We start from the raw sequence: 22,385 nt of genomic DNA on the forward strand, positions 1-22,385 counted from the left end.
TTGTGCAATTAAAAAAGAAAATGCAGACTAGATAGATAGGTAGACAGACAGACAGACAGACAGACAGATAGATAGATAGATAGATAGATAGATAGATAGATAGATAGATAGATAGATAGATAGATAGATAGATAGATAGATAGATAGATAGATAGATAGATAGATAGATAGATAGATAGATACTGCATGGTTATCATCCACCAGGTAGGCTGGCACAAACTAATATATACTAAAATTAGCATAAAACACAACGGAACTGTTCCTCTCTCCAATGTCCAGAAATCAGCTTCATAGGATACACTGGATATTGCACCATGTAATAAATCCCTGTGTGCTGTGAACAAGACAATTACTGAACTTTAGAAATAAGACACAACACACATATTACACCTCTGAAACAGGCAGACTGATCATTAATGTAAAGACCTCACAAACAGTATTGAGATGTATTCAGAAAAAGTCAGATAATACATCAATATGTGAATCTGGTATTCATTTATTCCCAGAACACGGGACCGACTGGTAATCGACAAAGTGCTTCCCTGATAGATACTATCTCCCGGAAAAAAGCACCAGGCAGACAGAGATGCTCTTCAGCTTGATCTTTGATACTTTGAAGGAAAAGGAAGCTTGGAGGGTTGACATGGAGAGGGCAGCCACAGCTGGGGAAAACGAAACTGCCCTCGGTCTCAGGGCTGGAAGAACATAGTGACAGTACCTCATAAAATGTAATTTTTAAATGATAAATTAAGGAAGAGTCCTATAAATTCACTAATGTAACTGTCTCCCTCTCTGTGCATGTGTTGAAACAGAACTGTGTTTATGAGTGAAAATTCCTTGTTGCGAAAAATTTGCTGAAAATGAATCCAAAGCTACTCAGCTGTATCATTTTGAAATTTAGATCAAAGCGGCCCAACTGTCATGTGAAGCTGGTGGTGCTCTCCATGAACTGCAGCCAATATGGAGGAGAGGCGTCTTCCCGGACTGGATCCCTCTGGGGCAGCAGATGGTCGGAGCTGTTGGTCACTCTGGAGCACGGTAGGCTAGTGGTCAGGAGTTCGTGACTTCATCAGCTGGCAACCGAAATAGGAGAACGAGCAAAGAATAATAGGTCTTTGGCCGGTCTGGAGTGAGAATTCAGAGACATCTCCAGTTGGCGTTCCAGATGGCACCCAACGAGAGCTTCGGTGATCCCACTTCCTGTCCAGCTACCCCTAGCACTTCAAGCCGCCTCGCACGAATCCGCTCGAATGCCACCACACATTCAGGAGACAATACCGTTAACAGTGAGTGGGCTCCCGGCATGATGACGTTGTGTGTGTCACAGGCCTTCGTCGTGCCACACGCCGACATGATTGCGCAATGGGCCATCTGATAGAGCTTGATGCACCCCCTACCCTGCCATTCAGCTAAGACCCGAAGCTCTGATTCTCACTTGCCCTGGAGGTAACATTGCGTCTCACAAGGGATGGGGCTTGACATACTCACACCGAGCCTTGAAGACTCAAACAGGAAGGGCACCTGCCGCGATTTTTGCCACATCTGGCTGGTACCCACTTCCTGGAAGGCACAGATGTGACATGAATTGAGCCAGTGCAGAGTGTGCGTGTGGAGGTGCACCTCACTATTAATACACATAGGTTATTTATGTGTTTTTTTTTCCATGCCGGCGGTGGTGGTAGGGGGTTGTGGGGAGAGTTTGACAGGTAGCTGGCTATTGGAGAGCCAGCGTCTCGCTGCAGCAAACACAGCCAGCTCATCTTGTGGTGGTGTTTTGTCTAGACAGAGCGGCTGGATGTCACAGAGCGGCTGGGAGCCGTGTCAGGCTGACCTGCTGGGGGAGCAGACCGAGTGGCATCGTCTGGCCGCCGCGGGCGAAACGTGCCGCTCTGTCTGGTAAGCCGCAGACAGAAGCACCTCACCGTCGTGCTGGAGCAGTCGATATGAAAGGGCACCTCAGCTCATTTGCCCATAACAAAACCAGAATTGGACACGATACGCCTTCTGGAGGTTCTGCTGTTTCTGTTCTCTTTATTAGGGAAAGAAACTACATAGTAGTTGAACTATTTTGGGCCGTAACTCACCGTAGCCCAATTTATGCTTTTTGTAGTCTGAACCACTCGGTGTCGCCGCCATTAAATCTGAGGCGGACGTGCCCCCCTCACATTTCATAATTATTCGTTTGGACCCCCCCTCATTTAACATAAAATATTAGTTTTATGCCAGTGTGTCCCCCCCACATTCGAAATGCTTCTGATGCCCCTTGTCTGAACACATTAGTGTGATTCTTGAAGAACCGCTTACATATTCAGATCAATAATCTCCCACCTTATTTGGAGGGTTAGGATAAGTACTTCTTGCTTAATGTTTAACCGAATCATATATACAGTCTTCCGACTTCCATGTATACCATGATTTATATCCATTCAACGGTATATTTAAATTTGAATGGCATTTTAAATTCAAGCACTTATATATAAGGCACATATGAAATTAATATGAAAATAGCCACGATTGCAAAGCTAGATAGAAGCATCACCAGTCATCACACTCACTAAGGAGGTGATAATTGTGTGTTTTGTAATCCACAAGGTCAAGTGTTTATTTGTCTGTGCCGAAGAAGCTCTGCACGTAACGAGAGTCAGGCGGAAGAGAGAGCGATTAGAAAATGTTCCCAGTTCGGAATTTGGTTACGAAACTGCAGCCTGGCTTTGGGTCGTGACTGCAGACTGTTCTGTAAAGCGGGGCGGACTGGCCAAGCCGCGTGGTGCCGGTGCCGCGGGCGGGGCTCTGGCATGACGAGCCAAAACAAAAATAACAGCGAGAAACGCCGGAGCGGGAAGAGAAATATGAGGAGGATTCCGAGCAGGTTCGACGACGCAAACCTTTCGGGGGAAACCCGCATCTAGGGCTAGCGCCATGTCCGCGAAACCACGAGCGGGGGAATATCTGGCAGGGCGCGGAGCTGTCAGCGAGCTGGGCTGAGACACCCCCCCTCCCCCCACCCACCCCTCAGCAGCGACAGTCAGGTTTCGCGGCGTGGAGGGCCAGTGAAGAGGAATGCTTCATATTGCGCATGCGGAGTCAGCCCTGGCATCAGCCTAGACGCGATAGGGGTTAGTGCTTGGATGGACCCGGCGCTTCTAGCAGAACGTACCTGGTTTTTGATCCCTGTATTCCATGCATCATGGGCTCAGATCCTGACTGGCACCTATCCACGACAGGGAGAGAGCGTTCCGGTCGGCATGGTGTCGGCTAACCCCAGTATGAACGCAGACACCTACCACAGTGAAGGAAGTTCTGATCCTTTATATTTGGCTCCTCTGTATGGCTCCCTGGGTCACATGCCAGGGGATATCTATGCAGGCTTCCAAAAAGACATGGCAGGTCGTCTCAAGCAGAACCATATCGGGACAGAGTTTCTTCTTAAAGAGGATCTAGTGGTGGGATTCTGTGGAATTCCTGTACAGGAAATACCCTGCTGTGTATCCCCGGAAATAGTTTCACTCTTCATTTACCTCTTGAGTGAAGATAACTGAACTGAATAAAACTTTAATATTAGCAACTACAAACGGCCGACAGCCCGTAATCTGGCCCTTTAGATAATCTGTTGTTCACCTACAACAGCAAATCGCAAAACGACTGCTTCCAAATATTGGCCCATGGATAAACCCACTGTGGCAAATAATTTTCTGTTATGGTAAATCATGATCTCTCAGGGGACATCCTGGTTTGCAATGGTAAAAAAAACAGTTATGGTGCATCACTTAATGGTCTTATTACAAACCATGGTCAAATTTTATTGGATATAACCCCTTACAAACCATGACATAGGCGGCACAATGAACCAATAATGCATGACAAGGTTTCTTGATCTACAAATGTGGCAGATGTCCTTGCCTTTCCAGAATGGCTTTGAGACCCACTTGCAGGTAATTCATACAATGTGAGTTCTTAAACAATGGGTATGAGGCCCTGTTTCCACAGAGAGCAGAGTAACTGGCTTTCAGTCTGAACGTTCCTGTGATCGTTTGGGGACATCTCTAAAGGACTACTTTATTATTGTCAATAAACAGGCTTCACAGCTCGCAGCTTTTGCCATTTGGGTGATTCCAGCAGTGAATTAAGGCGTTTATCAAACGACCCTTCAATAACGGTCATAAATCCCGCTTAAGCAGCAAATGTAATTTTAAGTCCGGTGGTTATAATATGCATCGCCTGGAAATGGTTGCAATTATAATTACAATTGTGTGACAAAAAGGGACTGCAGGACAAAGGCTATAGGTCTGATGTATACAACTCACAATTACTTCTGAAGGACTTGATATGACCTTACAGTATGTAGGTAAGTAGGCAGATTATATTGGCCCCTGGGGGAAATTGCAGCAGGTCTGGGAACATACAGAAGGTTTAACAATAGTAACACAGTAAGTGTGGCAATAAATACAGTGCAATGAAATACAAAATATATACCTCAATGTCCAAAATGAGCTATTGGAACAATGTTATTTTGTTGGTAAAGATACTCTGAAGTTTCCAGAGGAGTGGATAGAATCTAGCTACAGCAAATTTCAATGAAATTCCTTGGGCAAATCATCTCAGCTCTCGTCGCTCTCTCGATCCTCTCCTAATCTCAGCTCCTATCCACTCCGACTCCAACCAAAATTCCAGCAGGAAACCCATACATGAGAACCAAATACAGAAAGACAGAACAAGCTCTTTCTTGCATGAACAAAATATAAAACAAGGTGGTATTGGAGGGGGCTGGTTCTGAAGGAGCCCCAGAAAAGCTTCTACGTACTGTGGTATTTTCACCAACTAGATCAAAGGTCCTTGCAGGAAGCCCAATGATGGGATCATTGTTGTTTATAATGGTGGTGAGTTTTACCCTCATCCTATCTTTTGCTACTACCTTCAGTGTGCCTTAGAGACAGCCCTGTCTCTCATTCAGCCTTTTCAATGAGCTTAATCAGATGATGGACACCCCCAGAGGCCATGTTACCCCCCCCCCCCCCCCCCCCCCAGACTGCCACGGTAAGGAAGAAAACACTAAATACTTCAGAAAGGTAAAACATGGTGAGAAGTCTGTTGCAGACATTGCAGAACCTGATTTTCTTCAACCCTCTTCTGTCTATTCTGGTAGAGTGCACTCGTGTTATTTCTGCAGTCCAGGCCATTGTTGAGATACATACCGACTTATCTGTAGCTCTGCACCGTCTCCACAATTTCCCCTTGTATAGACACTGGGGACACGGCCACACCAGCACAACGAAAATCTACTTCCATCTCCTTGATCTTCCTCAGGAGTCTCAAACACAAATCATCTAGCAGCCAGTTAGCTGGTGATACAGAATATCTGTCTGCATTGCGTTGAAGGCACTGGAAAAATAATAAAAAACATGTTCCTCACAAGCTCACTTTATCATGTACTGCTAATTAGCCCCGATACGCAAACGGCAGGGGGTCCAGGTGGTCACTCAGCAGAGGACAGGGCGGCTTTAGTGCCAGTCTCTCAGAGGTCTCTGTAATGCCTGAAGTGTGAGCTTCTGGCCCGTAAGCTGACATGTTACTGAAGCGGGCCTTCGTAGGGACCACACCGGATGTTCACTGCACAGAACCTGTCTATGGAGTTAGGCAGAGGGTGAAGTGGTTCTGGCTGATTTTACACAGCTGATTCTGCTTTTCAGAATCTGGCCTTGTCTTCAGAACCTTCTTGGCAACTTGGATTTTTATATGCACATCGCAACGCAGTCATTGACTTAAGAACGTCCCATTTTCTGACAGCTTGTACTTACGAACAGACTGTCATAAAGTCTATCGTATTAAAAATTCAGGTTAAATACAGAGGTTCATAAGGACGAAAACACACTCTGCTTTGTGACTCTTCTGAAAACTTGGCGCACCTTCAATTACTTTTATTATAACTGTATAATAATGATTATTATGTACTGTATTATTATTTTTCCAACTTATCTACAAAGTTGACTTAAAGACAGACTTTGGGAACAGACCACATTTGTAACCCGGAGACTACTTGCACTCTGAATCATTGTTGACCTTTGTATGCTCCTTGACTGTATATCTTGAATCAATCCTGCACTTGGATCTCCAGTCTCGATCATTACAAGAACCTTCCGCAGGTTATTCACCAGTTCTGCGTGAGACCGCACGTGTAGTTAAAACAGTGAAACCCAATCTGCGATAGATGCCTGGACTCTATAGCTAGTCAGAAAAGTTTATTGCTAACGCCAGGAGTCATCACTCAAACATCAGTGCTGTTTTTTTCTTCTGCCGATTCCAGGTGTCTGTCAACATCTAAATTACTCTGGGTTGTTCTGCATTTGGTGGAAATATACTTTAAAAAGATTTGGTACAGTGGTTCATGTGGCATGTCAAGTCGAATCAGTGCCAACACTTGTCAAATGTGTTGCCAGGCAACAAAAATGAAATGGAAGTCTAATTTAACATTATACAGACTACAGCTTACAAGTAATCCAGCCTTGAGCGTTAAAAACCTGAATGGGATGAATTGCTCTACTTGCTGTGTAGCGTGTGGAACCTCCGACAAGGCCTGCAGACCAGTATTAAAGAAGGCCGAGTTTCTCGGCAAGGCCATGGAAAGAAAACACCCCCCTATTCTTCCGACCACTACTGTCCTGCAGCATTACATGAACCGAGGTAGGTCATTACTGCTGCCTTGAATAATGTAGAAAACAAACGTTGCTCTGACACTCACAAAAGCCATTCAGAATCCCTGATGAGAAAGTGGGGTTAAGAAAAAGGAATCGCTCTTTCAAGGCGGCCTCTCTTGCGGTGTAAGAGAGTGGAAAATATGAGGGAGAAAGTGAGATTTGGCCAAGAGCTTTCACAATAGGCAGTTATGGGGGCCCAAGTCATGACCGCAAGAATGGAGTCAGACCCACAAATGCTTGGTGCACAGGGGTAGTATAGTATATTTTCAGCACCCTTTACAGGGTAAAACCGTGTGACATTCTCTCAGCGTGTCATAGTGCCATACAGTAAATTTTCCAATAATCTACAGGAAAAACACATCATCTCCTTGCTCGCCGAAACAATACCACTTATCTCCTATTTGGTCTCTCTTTACTTTACTCCTAAGGAGTGACGATGCGCAACACATTCAGTGTGAAACACAAAGGAAATCCTCTCGGAACATAAGATTGCCTTTAAAATTCCTGTTAGTAACAGTTTAAAATACATGGCATCTATCCATGTACTACACCATGTGCAGCTCCACAGCTGTAGAGAGATAGTAAGCGGTACAGTAAGTGTTTGCTATGGGCACTGATTATTTTAGACTGTGACATTTTTGATAGGACCAGTGCAATTGCAGTCTTCCAGCCTTACTGTTCTCTAACAAAGACTTTTAAAATACACGATCCAGATAACAGTTCTGTGCACTCTTTGTGTGAACGGTGGTTTCTAGCAGACAGAGTCCTTTTTCAAGAGCCTCAACAATAACTAACATTTCACTCAACAATTGTTTGTTAGCACAAAACCTACCTCTAGCGCACACTGAAACCAGAGATTAAGTAAACCTCAGAGTCAAACGTGAGCTGAGGTCATAATCAGTTTTTGAGACATCAGTCTTCTCACACAGGTCTTTTCTGGGCTGGGGCTGTAATGTATAACGTTATATTCGTTATGCGTCTTTGCAAGCCTTGCCATCTTGGACCTCAGTACACTTTTTCACCCTTTCAGGTGAACCAATAAGGGGTTGAGATTCTGCCAATTCAAACCCGATGCAGAAAAGTACAGCATGCATCAGAAGCGTAGCCTGAACTACATGGTGAGCACACATATTCACAAATGTAACCATGTAAGAGCGTGCGAATATAACCGAGTAGGGAAATTCATAACATGAATTACAATCGTTATAGCATTAAAAGGCCCGAGGTTTTGGCCTGAGCTCCCGGGCTCTTTGAGTCTCTGTGTGCTTCACTGGGTCCGGACAGCAGACACAGGCCCAGAGGGACCGTCGTCAATAGGCTTAATGACTCTCGACTGGACAGCGCCGACCCGGCGGTCCGGAACTGAGCCCTGTCTCCACGCTATCACAACTGAGCTAACAGCCGCTGAAAGCAACAATCAAGAAGGCTCCGGGTCATTCCTACCGCCACCCACTCGCCCAATCCCCCCCCCGCCGCCTGGGAATGGTGACCACAGGGCAGCTCTAGTGGAACCGTAGCCTCCATTGTGGCGCCTGGCCGTGGCAGAGAATGGCACGGTTGCGATAAGCAGATCTTGTGACTGGCCCCTTTGGTCATCGCTGGCACCCGTGTGGCTAGACCCGGCTGCTGGCCTCGGGCCCTGGCAGCGCCACTTCCTGAGCGACTCCGCATTTTCCCGGCAGGCTTCTTACCTCTCAGCCGTCGTTGGCCTTTTCTCTTTGCCTTTTTTTGTCCCCCCAGACAGTCTGGCCCGTAGCACAATAACATGAGGCCTCTCTTCTTTGTGCTGTCGGCCATCCGTGGGCAAGGGTGCGCCTTTGCTGAAAAGGGCCCCATGCAAAGCCTGAGCCAAGGGATCCTCCACGGTGATCCAACGCGTCGCCCATGGCGCCCACCCGGCAGACTGTCTGGCATCCCTGTCTGCTGTGATTACACAGTAACAAGCGGACACTAAGCCTGTCCCCCTCACTCTCTAACACCTCAGCTCCAGCGCGTGGGCATTGCTGTAACAATGACGCCCCTGGGCTCCATGTGAGCTGGCTGCAATAACCCAGGGATGGGAATTATCTAGATTCCTCTGACATTTTGGGAGAAGAGATTATTGCAGAGCTACCAGGACTCACCGGAACGGGACAGAGAGGTAGGAATCGTCACTGGGTTTTCACCGGCAAATATCCTGTTACCCGCACTGCGCTCCTGTACCACACTAATCAATGTTTGGCTGCTCTCGACTCAGTATCAGCAGGCCCCATCATAGCTGAAACCCCCTGAAACATCCAAGTGCAGCACCCTTTAAACAGTAGTTCTTCCTCAATTATTCTAGTCCATCGTTCCCATATCAAAGCAATCCATCTGTTCAATCACCTTCAAACCGTTTAGTCAGTACATGGTTATAGGGGTGGGTGGGGGGGGGTGGTTGAAATGTGTCAGGAGTTATATGTAATTCAGTTTGCATAAAAAGTTTTTGTTCTTTAAGGGAGGCGCTTCCTAATTGACGGCAGACGGATCTCTGACGTTTCGTTGGGGAATTAAATTCCACCTCGGCATCACCATACGACACACACAGACATCGACATAACACTGGAACAGACGCTGCAAGGACGTTAAAAATTCCCTTTAAAAAAAAAATCAGGCCCTGCCTTAGAGGCATGCAGTTAGACTGCCATCTAGTGTCAAACAAAGGTAGCCACATTACCACAGATAGCGGAAAACTTCATTTCTGCAGTAAATATCTTTTAGTATTTAATATTCTAAATGGAACGTCTAACAAACGTATGTATGGTTTCTCATAAAATATCGTTTTAATAATATTGTAGTCTAATTATATTTTGTGTTGCGGGACATTAGATATGATATAGCATCATAAAAGAAATCAGTTGCGCTTAAATATATTTTTTCCTTTGAGCAATTGGTAAAATAACATTTATAAATAAACCAGTATCTACAACTTCTACAACTGACTATTAATTTAAGCCATATATTATAAGTTAATTAGATCAGTGTTTCTGCCCAGGGCACATCATTGATTAACACGTACTACTATAATTGGCTCTTACTAATAACACGTATCACGTTGCTCTTAACCTGTCGGTTGAGAATGAAATACGTTTTCTGAAAATGTCCTTTAAAAAAATTGTCCATGATCTTTTTACTACAGGGCAGTTTGCAAATTGTCGAACATACATGAATGGCTCCCTATTACAGGGCTGCATTTGATTACGTGATAAGTACACTTAAAGTCTATTGGACGATTAAATATATTAAAAGTCGCTTATACACAAAGTTTTTTTCTGTATGTATATGTATGTCTGTATATACGGCACACTAGTACGCTGCAGTAAATCGGTTGAAAAACGCGACGTTAGGTGGATCAGTGTAATAATTACGGTTTTCCTTTTCTTAACCATTACGACAAATATGTATCAAATGTCAAGGAGCTTTGAATAAGAGCAGGACTCCTCTGCTCAGTGTACAGGAACCATATATCAAAAACTTTGATTGATTTAAAACGATGATTTATAAGTTAGAATAAGAAGAAGGAGATACTCCCACGGCCGGCGATTTCAGGTGTAACCCGTCCACACCCTTTTTGGGCTGAAACACAGCCCTGTTATCGTGTTGATTACAAGAGTCCTCTGCGCCTAAAGCAAAATATTCAGAAAAATATTTTACTCCACTTCACTGGTAAGCATTGCCAAACTGGGACCAGAGCTGTAAGATGTCACCGGAGAAGAATAGGGAGGCAACCATTGCTATACAAATGAGTGGAGCTCTAAACAAGAGCAGCTTTTCTCAAGAATAGAACAAACTGCATGCAGTGCACTGCAGTTCTCCGGGTGCCAAGCAAAATAAGACGAGGTTGGCCAGCATGTTCAGTTACTGTATATCAGGTTTATGGCTCTTAGTAACAGAAACACAATCTCTGGAATCCCCGCACGCAAAAGGAAAAACAGATATGATCCATTTCCTGGCCGGGGGGGCGCTGTTTACAGGGGCATGGAACGTATAGGCATCTCAGAAAGGGTGGGCCCACTGAGCTGCATGACACATGGTCTGGCCCTTGCCACCCATGAAATGAGAGGACCTAGATCTGACTTCATCATGTCCTTTTGTTTTGCTGTTTCGTGTCGCCACTCCCCTTCCATGCCTTTGCGGTGTTCCGGGGGAATGCTCGGCAGCTTCCCAGAGGGCGCGCCACTCTATGCCCTCTCTCCTGGCCCACATCTCCTGACCCCGGTTCCCACATCCTGTGGGCAATGCCCCAAGTACACGATTCCCCTGATTCTCGCTCAGTCGGGCTACTTCTAGGACTGGGATGAAAGAGGTTTAGGTATAACCAGAATCACACACCTGCCATTGAGAGGCTACGTGTCCCACAAAGAGGAATCTCTGTGGCGAACTGTATGATCTGTAATATGTACGACAAAGTATTTAAGGCCAGTGCGGGTCAACCCATTAAGTGGAGTAGGCAGTTGCCTAGGGGGTGCTGACTAAGGAGGCCAGTTTCACATTGTCTCAGATGGGGGGCGCTGGCAGTAAACCTGCTCTAGGGCACCATGTGGGCTTAAAACCGTACTGCATAAGACCCTTATTGAAAGCTGACTGAAGAAGCAAGAGCACTGAGAAGAACGTTTGAACTTGGGTTTGGCCTTGATGGGCACGAAGATTGGATTTGGATACTTATCAGTTTCCAACTATGTCTGTTTCACAAGCCTCTGGCACTAAGGAACGAGGTCCTGCCTTTACTGTGACTGCATGAGGGGATGGATGGATGCCAAGGGGAGGACATCTTACATGGATGATCGAGGCCCCTCTCATTGTGCTTTTATTTGGATGTTCCACTGCACAGACACAATTTCAGAAGCCAGGAAGCAGACTTCGTAACCATGGTTAGGATATGTAATCAACGACGAGGAACTCAAGTGGAAATGATTCGAGAGTCATCTCCACTCTGTAGCAATGATATAATAATACGCTCATTTTATGGTCATTGAGCATTTTCTCATGGTTGTTGTGGCTACCGAAAATTCAAAGGACGAGGTCTTTTTTACAATCAAACACTGATATTTCAAGAGAAACAACTTTCCACCACAGGACCAACTGTCTCTTCCACTTTCTGGTGCATATTTAACACATGGATATCAAACAAAGGTAGCATCCTCTGCAGGTGCATCAGAAATCCCCAAAACCCAGCTGTATCATTCGGAATAAGCTGAAGTAAAGCTCTCTGGCCAAAGAGTGGCAGGCCTCTTCTAGAGGAATACATCTAATCAGCGACTCAATTCGGCACATCAATCAGCAGTCATTAAAGTCATCCATAACACAAGTTACCATACTGGGAAACATTAAGTCAAGCACACGGAGCCACAGACTGCTTACAACATCCATGATTTGATGCAGAGATTACCGTTAGCAGTGCAGGCTCAACCAGGATACTTTGAAAAGTTGTGACTCAAAACACCCAAATGGCTTAACTGTTGGGCACCATGGAGGCAGGCATTAGCTCAGGGCTGGGTCTCCAACAGCAAATAATAAAAAGTATGACCTTCTTTCAGTTCTCCCTCAACTTCTGTAGTTACCTCGATGATAAAATACAAACAGACACCACAGTGCTAACATCTAACATTTTCACACTTGAAAGACCATCTGTAACCATGACCAATCAATTTGCCAGATGGGTGAATCTTTTTGATAACATCAAGATGAATGTCCAACTTGGACAGTAATTTCACGTGATGATCCCGGTTAGACCACTGCAGTGTTTTCTAATCGGTGCACGAAGGCTCATTTTGTAGTTTTTTTTTTTCTTTGTAGAAGTTCACTTGCTTTTGGAAGTTTCCAGTGAAAACAGTAGCTTCTTTCATGTAGTGATAAAAAATATTGTGGTTTTTCCATCACTGCTTTCGGCTATATTCTACCCATGATGGTACATAACGAATGCATATAGTGATTCTAAATTCTTATAGTGATTCCAAATTCCCTTGTATGATTTTGATGTTTCTGAGATACCAGTACATAATATCTGTATGGGGGTGATTCTGAAGAGCAAATGAACCAACCCACTTAGTGGGAAGCCATTTCAAAAATTCTCAGTGAAACGTCCCTGAACTCAAAGTGAAGAATGATGATTATCACCTGTCCCGTACTATAATTATTTATTACTCACCCAAAGCTGTCACTCCGGAATGGCATGGTCCGGTTGGAGAATTACTGATGTGTGAAGACTGCTGCCGTCGATAAATATCGTACAGTAGATACCGAACCCGCAGATGGTGAAGAGCTCATGGATCATTTGGCTAATTTATCATCAATATTGATGTTCCACTTGGGAATGTGCGGCTGGCTGCGCAAGGACACAAGAAGATCATGATGTGTGATCCTTCTTATTCGCGAGCTTCCTGGGAGGAACCTACCTGGAGCACATCAGCCTAGTCACTGAGCGATTATGCATCTATGGTTTCCCAGCTGTTGCAGTTGGGCCCTAGTGCAGCATATCCACATTTCAGCGACACTTTTTCAGTTTTTGCGAGCACCTCCCAGATGCTGGAGGAAACTCTTTCCACAGCACGGTCACATCTCTAACCTCTTTGAAGGATGTTCAAATGCAGCCAGTGTTTAATGCGGCATTTTCTATCAATTTGTTCCTTCCCATAAACTAAAATCATAAATGGGATGACCAATAGCCTCGTTATTCATATAATAACTTCTAACCCTTGTTGTTAAACATTTGTCCCTTTGTTTTTCAAACAAATAGTCTAATATTTTACCACCAAGCAATTTTAAAGCCATTTTCAGAGGGTGATGCCATATTACTTTAGTATGATTAAAATAATGTATATTAGATGTAATTAGGCTATAAATTCAATAAAACTCCTAATTCTATACTAACACTAATTCTATAGTACTGATTTTAATAATAATAACAGAGTTATTAATCCTTGAATAAGGAACAATGGTCTTGTGCATCCATGCAAAAAGAAATTATCAACATTGTGTTAAAAAAAACTTCAGGCTGATTTAGAAATCTGAGAGGTGAATCCTGCCTGAGCTGGATGGGAAACGCTTCATGTGTGGGCGGGGGGGGCTTATAACCCAATGGCTGTGAATGGGTTGGATTCGGATGGCCTGGCCGAGACCCATGTCGTGGCATCTGATGAACCAACAGGACCGCGCCAAAGAGGAACAGGGGAGTGCAAACTGGGCATGCTCAGTGGCTATGTGATGCACACGCCCCTGTTCCCTGGTTACCACGGGGCTGAGGCCGGCTCGAAAAGCCTCTATTAATAGCTATATCTGCCACAGAACAGGGGAAGGCCAGCCTACCTATTCAATCCAGCATCTTCCTCTGTGTCATTCTGGTTATTATTAATAATAATAATAATAATAATAATAATAATAATAATAAAAGATCCCCGGGCCTCCTTTGAAAGAGGAGGGGTGGTACCCTGATGTCCTGGCTAAAATCGCCCACTGTGGCCCTATCAGATCCGGCCTCCTGATCACCCCCTATATCTACTGTAAGTGGTAAATCCTCCCCTGCCCCTTCACTACCTTAGGTAGCATGTGCTGAGCGTCCTGGCACAGAATGGTAGCCGCCGCATCATCCGGGTGGCTGCTACACAGCAGTAGTGATGGTTGAAACGGCTCCTAATTCATTCTGTAAAGTGCTCTGGGTATCTTGTAAAGCGCTGTAGAAATGTCATTTTCATTCATCGTTATTAGTGTGAACAATACATCTACTACTAATAATAGCGATAATAAGACAATAGGGATCCTGCAGCTAATGCTGCCAGGACTCTTAATAATGTGCCTTCAGTATATAAGTATACAGATGCCTAAAAATGGGCAGTTAGCGCTGAGTGGTCTCCATCAGTAAATGGCCAGAGATGCCATGGACCCTTGGAGGAAATCTCCTAGGAGAAACCCTCAGGAAGTCTTCAGTTTCCTGGCATGGTCCGTGTCGGGGGGGGTTCCTTAACGTTGGTTAAATGGACAGGGCCTGTAAAATACCCACAGCGGTGACATGAAGGGAATCTAAGACGAACAGCGGGTACGGGACCCTCCGAGATTTTCACACACAGAGTGAGATGATTTCGTTGCCATGAGGCCTCCAACACATCGCAGAGTTGTTGACTTTTGGCTGAGAATAGCCCAGAGTCCCGGCAGTACACACATCAGATTATTCTTTGGTACATGGGGGCCTCTTTTGAAGCAATCGCCTGCCTGAAAAGAAAACAGTCAAAGGGCATGGATGGAGGCCTTTTAAAATGAAAGCTTAACCCCCGCTGGGTGGATGGAGTTAAATGCCTGAAAGGAGGCTTCTCCCGGGCTGCACACTCCTATGCCCTTGCTCTTTTATAAATGGACCATCATTTTCTCAGTCTGCAGCCTCTATGACATTACATGTGTGCCATTATCCTCCAGGCTAACTGTCTGTAGATTGCACTTCATCATTGTGATGCTTCACAGAAAGGGAGAGGAACGACTGGACAGCTTTTCTGCAATTAATTTGAAGTTGCGAAACGTGAAAGTGGCTTAATCCCTTGATTTCTAGGCAAGGTCAGAAACATGTATTACTAAATTCAGGTAAGCCTGCCAAAACGGCATATTCTGTCATTAATTAACTTCTGAACATTTTAAGATTACCTCATTTCCCCTTTTACTTCATTTTGCTCATAAACGACTAAGCAGTACTAACCACAATACTGGGCGTGATCTCACACTAGGGCTGCATGTTGCCAATGCAATTTAGGGGAGTTAATTGTCCGTACAGGAAGGGATTCGCTGTAAACATCTGTAAACCAAAGCCATAGGCAACATCATCCTCCAACTATTAGGGTAATCAAATATCTAATTTGTGCTGTGCTTGGTGAGAGACAGACCTAAATCATAGATATTGCTTTTAGTTAATCATTCCATCAGAACAAAAGACAGAAAACTCCAGATTTCCCTTCTCTAGACTCAGAAGGTCTGGTGGGTGAGGAGTTAGGGTCCTGCAGCATTAGTATGGGTTGCCTGAGTCTGGGAACTAATACTCAATATCCTAAAATTTAAGGTTTAATGTAGCTTGAACAGTGGTTTCCATGACCACCGGAGTGTGTTTTCCCTTAAGCGAATGGGAAATGGTTACATTTTATGGTATATACTTCTTCCCTTCCTTTTTTATTGTTTGGATCAAAGAGGCGAATATTTTCTCATGGACAATAATGGAAAAATAAATGGAAATACTTGGGGACAAGAGGATGACTAAAAATTCTGGTTCACATTACGCATCCCATATGTGGTGGGATGCAGATCCTCCAATCGTCTTGGAGAGAGTGTAAGACGTGGGACCTAACAGGACAATGGCGGCACCCCTGAAACCTACACATAGGTGCGTACAAAAGGCGATAAGCAAAACAGGACCTAAACACAGAAGCATGGCCCTGTGCTCCTGACACACTGGAATCGCACAAGCTGGAGTCCTGTCCGTTCACCTAAACATTAAGCCATTAAAATTGCATTAAGTGCATACAAATGCATACGCATCGTACTCGTGGGTTGGGGCCAAGAAATGACTCATTCACTGCACCACATTCTGACCAATTCAATCACAATTTTGGACTGAAGCATCATGAGAGAATATGGGACTTCCAAAACTGGTTTCAAATATTTCGTTCTAGTACCGAAAGCCAACAGCTACAAATAATATCGCACATATCAGCTAGAGTGGGGGCATAATGGTCCGGGAGGTAGAGCCTCACACCTCCAGGGCTGCAGTTCGATTCTTATCCTCCTTTTTTTCTTGTGTTAGTTGGAGTTTCTCTGGGACTCTTCCCATAGTCCATAGACACATGGTTTAGGTGGATCGGTGTATATATGAGTGTGCTACCTGTGAGGAACAGGCAAACCCAGCAGGCTCACACTTCCTGGGGTACAGCCCAGGCCTATCACCCTGAACCAGACAAGTGGTTATGCAAAATGCATGGATATCTGTACGCTATTTCCGGCACCTCAGTAGACAGATGATGAGTAAATTAAACACATTTCTTGTGATTTATTTTCCCTATTACCTATTTGACAGAACTCTGTATATTCTAAAAGTGACTGCAAGTTCCACAAACTGATTTTCTTGCAGTGGCGTGGAAAATGAAAAATATTGCAAACAAATGTAGCTTTCGTAGCGTGTTACGTTTTACGGTCCACATGAAAGGTCTGGCTTTTCCTGGGGCTGCGTATGTACTTGTTGGGATGTGATGGGGACAGTCTTAATCTCGGTACACTGTCAGAGAAAAGGTACCAATTTATACCTTAATTACATTAATGTTACTTGTACCTTGGGGGACAAAACTGTACTATGGATGTACTCCTTTTTTCTAACAGTGTATTCACCATGCAAATAAATTATTATTAGATTCTTTAGTATAAAAAGTATTAAAAGACAGCAACCATTGTTACCACTTCTCTTCTGTAGCATGTAATGAGTAATGGGCATCCCTGTTAGTCATGAGTATTTTGTCTATTGATTAAAACTCAGATAAAGTCTCTGAAGTTTGGGAGAACTTCGAAATTTCTCGATGCAATAAATATCCGTTTTATTTTAATAGCAACATTTTAATGTCGAGATGAAAACATTAGGAAACGGGGAACTTGCAGAAAGACTGTGACATGGATGAATGACATTTCATAAGCAGAGCCAGTCACACCTAATCCTGCCAGCAACAGTGGTTAAAGCTTGTCTCTGCTAAAGGCTGTGTGTCTTGGACCAGTGTTAGCTCAACGTATAAAGAATTAAACAAAATACTAATTAGGGAAGGCCCAAATTCCGCTGCTTCACTAATTCTCAGACCTTCTTTGTTTTGAGTTTAATGTTTTGCTGTCTTTATTGTGTTGCACCCAGTGATTTTATAACCTTTTCTTTCTCAGAGTCAGCTTATGTGGGCTACCAGCTTTGTTGCAATACTGGAATACTGCCAATTGTTTTAAACATGTGCAATGGCGCACCCTACAAATTTTTTATGCTGCATGAGCACCACCTAGTGGTATAGAAGTAGATCAAAGCCCAATAGTGATGGACGATTCTATGTATAACTCGTTCTTTTTTTCATTCCTATAGTATCCAGTCGTCAGTCTGAAGCATATGGTAAACGGCACAGATTATAAGATAAGACGGGATACTAATGAATCACAAGTCTTACTAAAGTCTTTTTAACGGTCTTTCCGTGTCATTTAAAAGTCATGTGTAAAACATGAAAGCACATGATTACGGCCTTCTCACACCGAACGCGACATGAGAAAAACCACACGAATTTATTAAATATTTGTATGCGAATCTGACGGATCAAAACTTTTCACACAAAACACGACGCGACATTTTCAGAAACTATTGACAACAGCCTGTATACCGAAAAAAAACTTTTAACTAAAGACAAGCACTAGCAGCAGTGACGGTGAATGCTTTCTTGATCCCTTAGAGCAAACAAGTTAAAAAAAGGAAAAGGCAAATAAATGCATCCAATTATGAAAAAGCATAGACTTTACTTTGGATGTATCCGTCTATTGTAGTTAACGAAGAGTAAAACTATGAGTGAAAATTTTAGTTTTTTAGTTTTAAAAAATGTTTGTTTGGCTGGACTAACAACAGTGTTCGCGATAAAGGTAAAGGATTCTTTAGAATTCTGTGATCCAGAGAGGAGAGATTAGGTTTTGTGTTACATTTTCTCCGTTCTCTCCGTTTCACAGACAAACACGCATATGCTGCGCAGTGGTTTTCTAGATTAAAATTTCTGGGCTAATGTTTTGTTAGAATTCGAGACTATTGCTGAATGGAAACCAAGTAACTAAGCTATGTTTTAATGGTTTGCATTAGATTTATGTTTATTAATTATACTTTTTTCTTCTTATCCCTATACATATTGTCAAGTTAAAACTGGGCTGTGGCGTTGTAGGTTACTGTCAGAATCTTTCACACATTCAGACCTGAGTGAAATGTTATTGATTTGGGCATTTTGAAACTGGTGTATTTAAACTTTGTCTCAGCATTTTCTTAACGTTTTGTGCAATATTTATCTGATTGCTTTACCTTTATGTTTCTGCGAATAATTTCTCACTATGTAACCACTACTTTCCTGGGGTTTTTACTGGAGGGCACCCAGGTAATCTGTACTTTCTCCAAATTGGCCCAATCACAGCAAGTGTGTGCATACCGTAATCAGAGAAAAGGAGCGTCAATAAGCCTGGTCCTTCATCGCTATAAAAACATGATGTTATAGGAAAGAGAAGAGGGGTTTGGAAAAATACAAATAACCCCCCCCCCTTCAGGCTTGAACCCACACTGAATATTGGTATCTACAGTACCAACCTTGAATTGAAAAGCATATAATCCATCATGACATACTTGTGTTGTAACCAGATGAAAGGTTTTCCCATTTAAAAAACGACTGGTTATGTGTAACAACTGACATCCTGTTAATCATTTAATTTTAACGTATTTGAAAACTCCAAAGATCAAGCTTTCTCTGAATAAAAAAAATTTGAGATCGCAGCAACATGAATTTGTCAGATCTTGGTGTGAAAGCCACATTTGTTAGTTTCAGAATTATGCAGTTTTTCTTTCATGTTAAAAAAAATCAGATTTTGTTTCAAAAGGCCTTTACTAGGCGGTTATATCCCTTCAGGATCCTGGGTGATTTCAGAAAAATAAAGGAATAATAAAGAAATCTTAGGAGAAGTGAAAGGTGAATTGATGGAGAAACTCCACTAATGAAAATTCAAAATTTCAAAATTCTGAAGCTAGTATTTTTTAAAGGAAACAAGGATTGATTTTGGGTGCTCAGGACTATTTTGACATTGTTTTACATTAATAATGTTTTAAGCTTTGGTTTTATTAACGTTTCAGCTGCTTATCTTGAGCAAGTTCTCAGAGGGCCTGCAGCGTATCCCAGACAGTACAGCGCACAAAACAGGAGTACAACCTAGATGGGATTTGGGGGTAATAGCAGAGGTTAAATCAGAATCCGAGAGGATGGGAGCCCTGTCAGGTACAGAATGAAAGGGGGGCGGGGGGGGGAGTGCTAAATAAGTGGTTCTGTGTATTACTTTATTATTAAATGAATTTATAATCACAATCTAAAAGATGCAGTATGTTCATTTGCCAGCATGTTGTTTTATCACTTTAAAGCAATACAAAACAAATCACAGTGGTGTCTAGTATTAAAAATAATTTTAAATTCATTTTCTGGTTTTTATAGTAAAAACTTTAAAGAAAAAGACAATATAGTGTGGTGATGGCGAACTGAGGCATCGTGGGAGTGGAGAGAGAGATACTCTACTCATAAATCATACTCTTTATTTTCTTGTATTGTTGTTATTTTTAATGTTGATGGTTGCATTTCCTTATTGTGGCGTTTGTGTTTGCCCGTGTCTTGCGTTTACTCGGTCCGATCCTCGCGTGTGTAAATCTCCCACTGTGTGTGCATGTTGCACTTCTGTATCTGACAACCTTGTGTTTCCCGTCTGTGTATTTGGGTACGTTGCTCGTTGGGTGCCTGTTGTGGTCCTTCTACCCGTGGGGCATGCTGGGTCATGCTGGAACATGCGCCCCGCCGGTGCTACACTAGTATAAAAAAGGAATCTGGTCGAGGAATCTGTACGTTGACCAAATTTTGCACTCGAACCAGTGCATTTTTTCCACTAAATTTTTGGTCGCGAACCAAATTCTTTGCCGACCACAGCATTCGGAAATCGCGGGCACCACTGCACATTAGAATTAAGATACACAAAGAAAAATGGCGATTTGAACATATGGAGGCGGAGCTCAGCTCCATCTACATTGAAACCCTGGGTACAAGTGAAGGAGTGTGAAGTGACAGAGTGACGGACTCTCCCCCTCGACCTCTGAATGACCTTGGGATCTTGGGTAATTTAGACTGACAGCAGTTTTGTGGGCACTGAGATCCGGATGGATGTCAAAGTAGGGGTCTTGTTCCTTCAGAATGAGAGAAGTCAGCTAAAGTAGTTTGGATGCCACCTGACTGGATCCCAAAGGATCTGTTTTGTACATGTATGCTCTGAGGAGGACCTGGAATATGTTGGAGGGATTATAGCTCCTGTGTGGCTTGAGAACATTTAGGGATCCCCCAGAATGAGCTAGAGTCTGTAGCCCTGGAGAACATGGTCTGGGCTGACCTGCTGAAGATGTTTCCACCATGATCCTAACCTATTGCATGTCATGGGTGGGCCTAGTAAGTCCGGGGCCCACCCAGATGGAATTCAGGCCCACCCATTCAGCATTCACAGTGATACAGTACGATAAAACGATTGTGTTTGACAGTTATATTTGTGCATGGTTAGAGCAATCAGAGGAAATGTGCAGTTGAGAGGCAAATTCTATTAGTAATGCTACGGGTCATTCAAAAACTGGTAATACACACACACACACACACACACACAGTACCCTCCACGATTATTAGGACCTCTTGTAAAGATTTGTAAAAAAATCCACCTTTTGTGAAGTACCTTCATGTCGCATTGAAAACAGGAAATCCAACCTTTTCATTGAAATAAATTTAAAGAAAAACAAGTCCTTCATCATGAAATAATTACGTTCAACAAAAACACATGTTCCATAATTATTGGCACCCAAGGATTTAATACTTTATGCAACCTCTCTTTGCCAAGATAACAACACTAAGTTTTCTCCTGTAACATGTTATTGGGTTGGAGAATACAGAGCAGGGCATCCGAGTCCATTCCTATTTACAGAATCTCTCCAGATCACCCAGGGTCCTCGGCCCTCTCTTGTGCGTCTCCTCTTCAGCTCAGCCCACAGGTTTTCAGTGGGCGTCAGGTCAGGGGACTAAGATGTATTTTGCATGTATGTATTTTGACAACGACAGACTGTATGTCATTGCGGGGCTTAGATAATGGACACTGGCTTTTTGGCACTATGCAGACGTTACGCCTACAATTCAATAAGCAGAATAGTATGCTTAAAGTATTAATGAGAGGCGTACTGTGATACCCAAGAGTTAATCATCCGTATAAATCCGGTGTATCCTTATGCTTTATAAATCCAGTTAGCAAAGTGCCACGTGCCACTGTTTGTTATACCATGAAAGTGATAAGCACCAGAGTTGCAGTGAAGAAAGGGGCTGCTGAACGGCCTCATCTTTTAAAAGAGGAAATATTGTGAATAAAAAAGGGTAACTGGAAACCGGTTCTGCAGTTTAATGTCTGACACGTTATTGGTAAACAGCTTTCATTTTAATTTCAGTCCACGAATTACTATTTTTCAGTTTAGCGGCTGTTTTTCTCTTCCATTTTAGGTTACTACAGTAACACTGGAACCAACAAGCCCAGTGCGCACGAGCTCACACTGACACCCTCAGTCAACCTGGAATAAGCCCAGATTTTAGCCTAAATATTTTCGCAAACACTCATTCAATGGAGATCCTAAGGTAGCAGGCAGACAGCTTTATGGCTTTTAATAATGAGCGTGTTTAGCAGCTACAAAGAAAAAAGATGTTTAAAAGCTCCCCATACTAAGGGTAATTTAACAGACAACACGGTGGTTTTGCCTACAGTCCACGGATTAGCGCATCTGTGTTTCCTCTTCTGGTGCTGCTGTAGGGTACCAACGACACTCCGCACAGCGTACAAACCACCTTGTCGTTTTTGTGATATTTTGAACTACTCCCATAATTATGTAGTGAT

This window comes from Brienomyrus brachyistius, chromosome 2 (assembly GCF_023856365.1).
Source record: "Brienomyrus brachyistius isolate T26 chromosome 2, BBRACH_0.4, whole genome shotgun sequence".
In the NCBI taxonomy this organism is placed as follows: Eukaryota; Metazoa; Chordata; class Actinopteri; order Osteoglossiformes; family Mormyridae; genus Brienomyrus; species Brienomyrus brachyistius.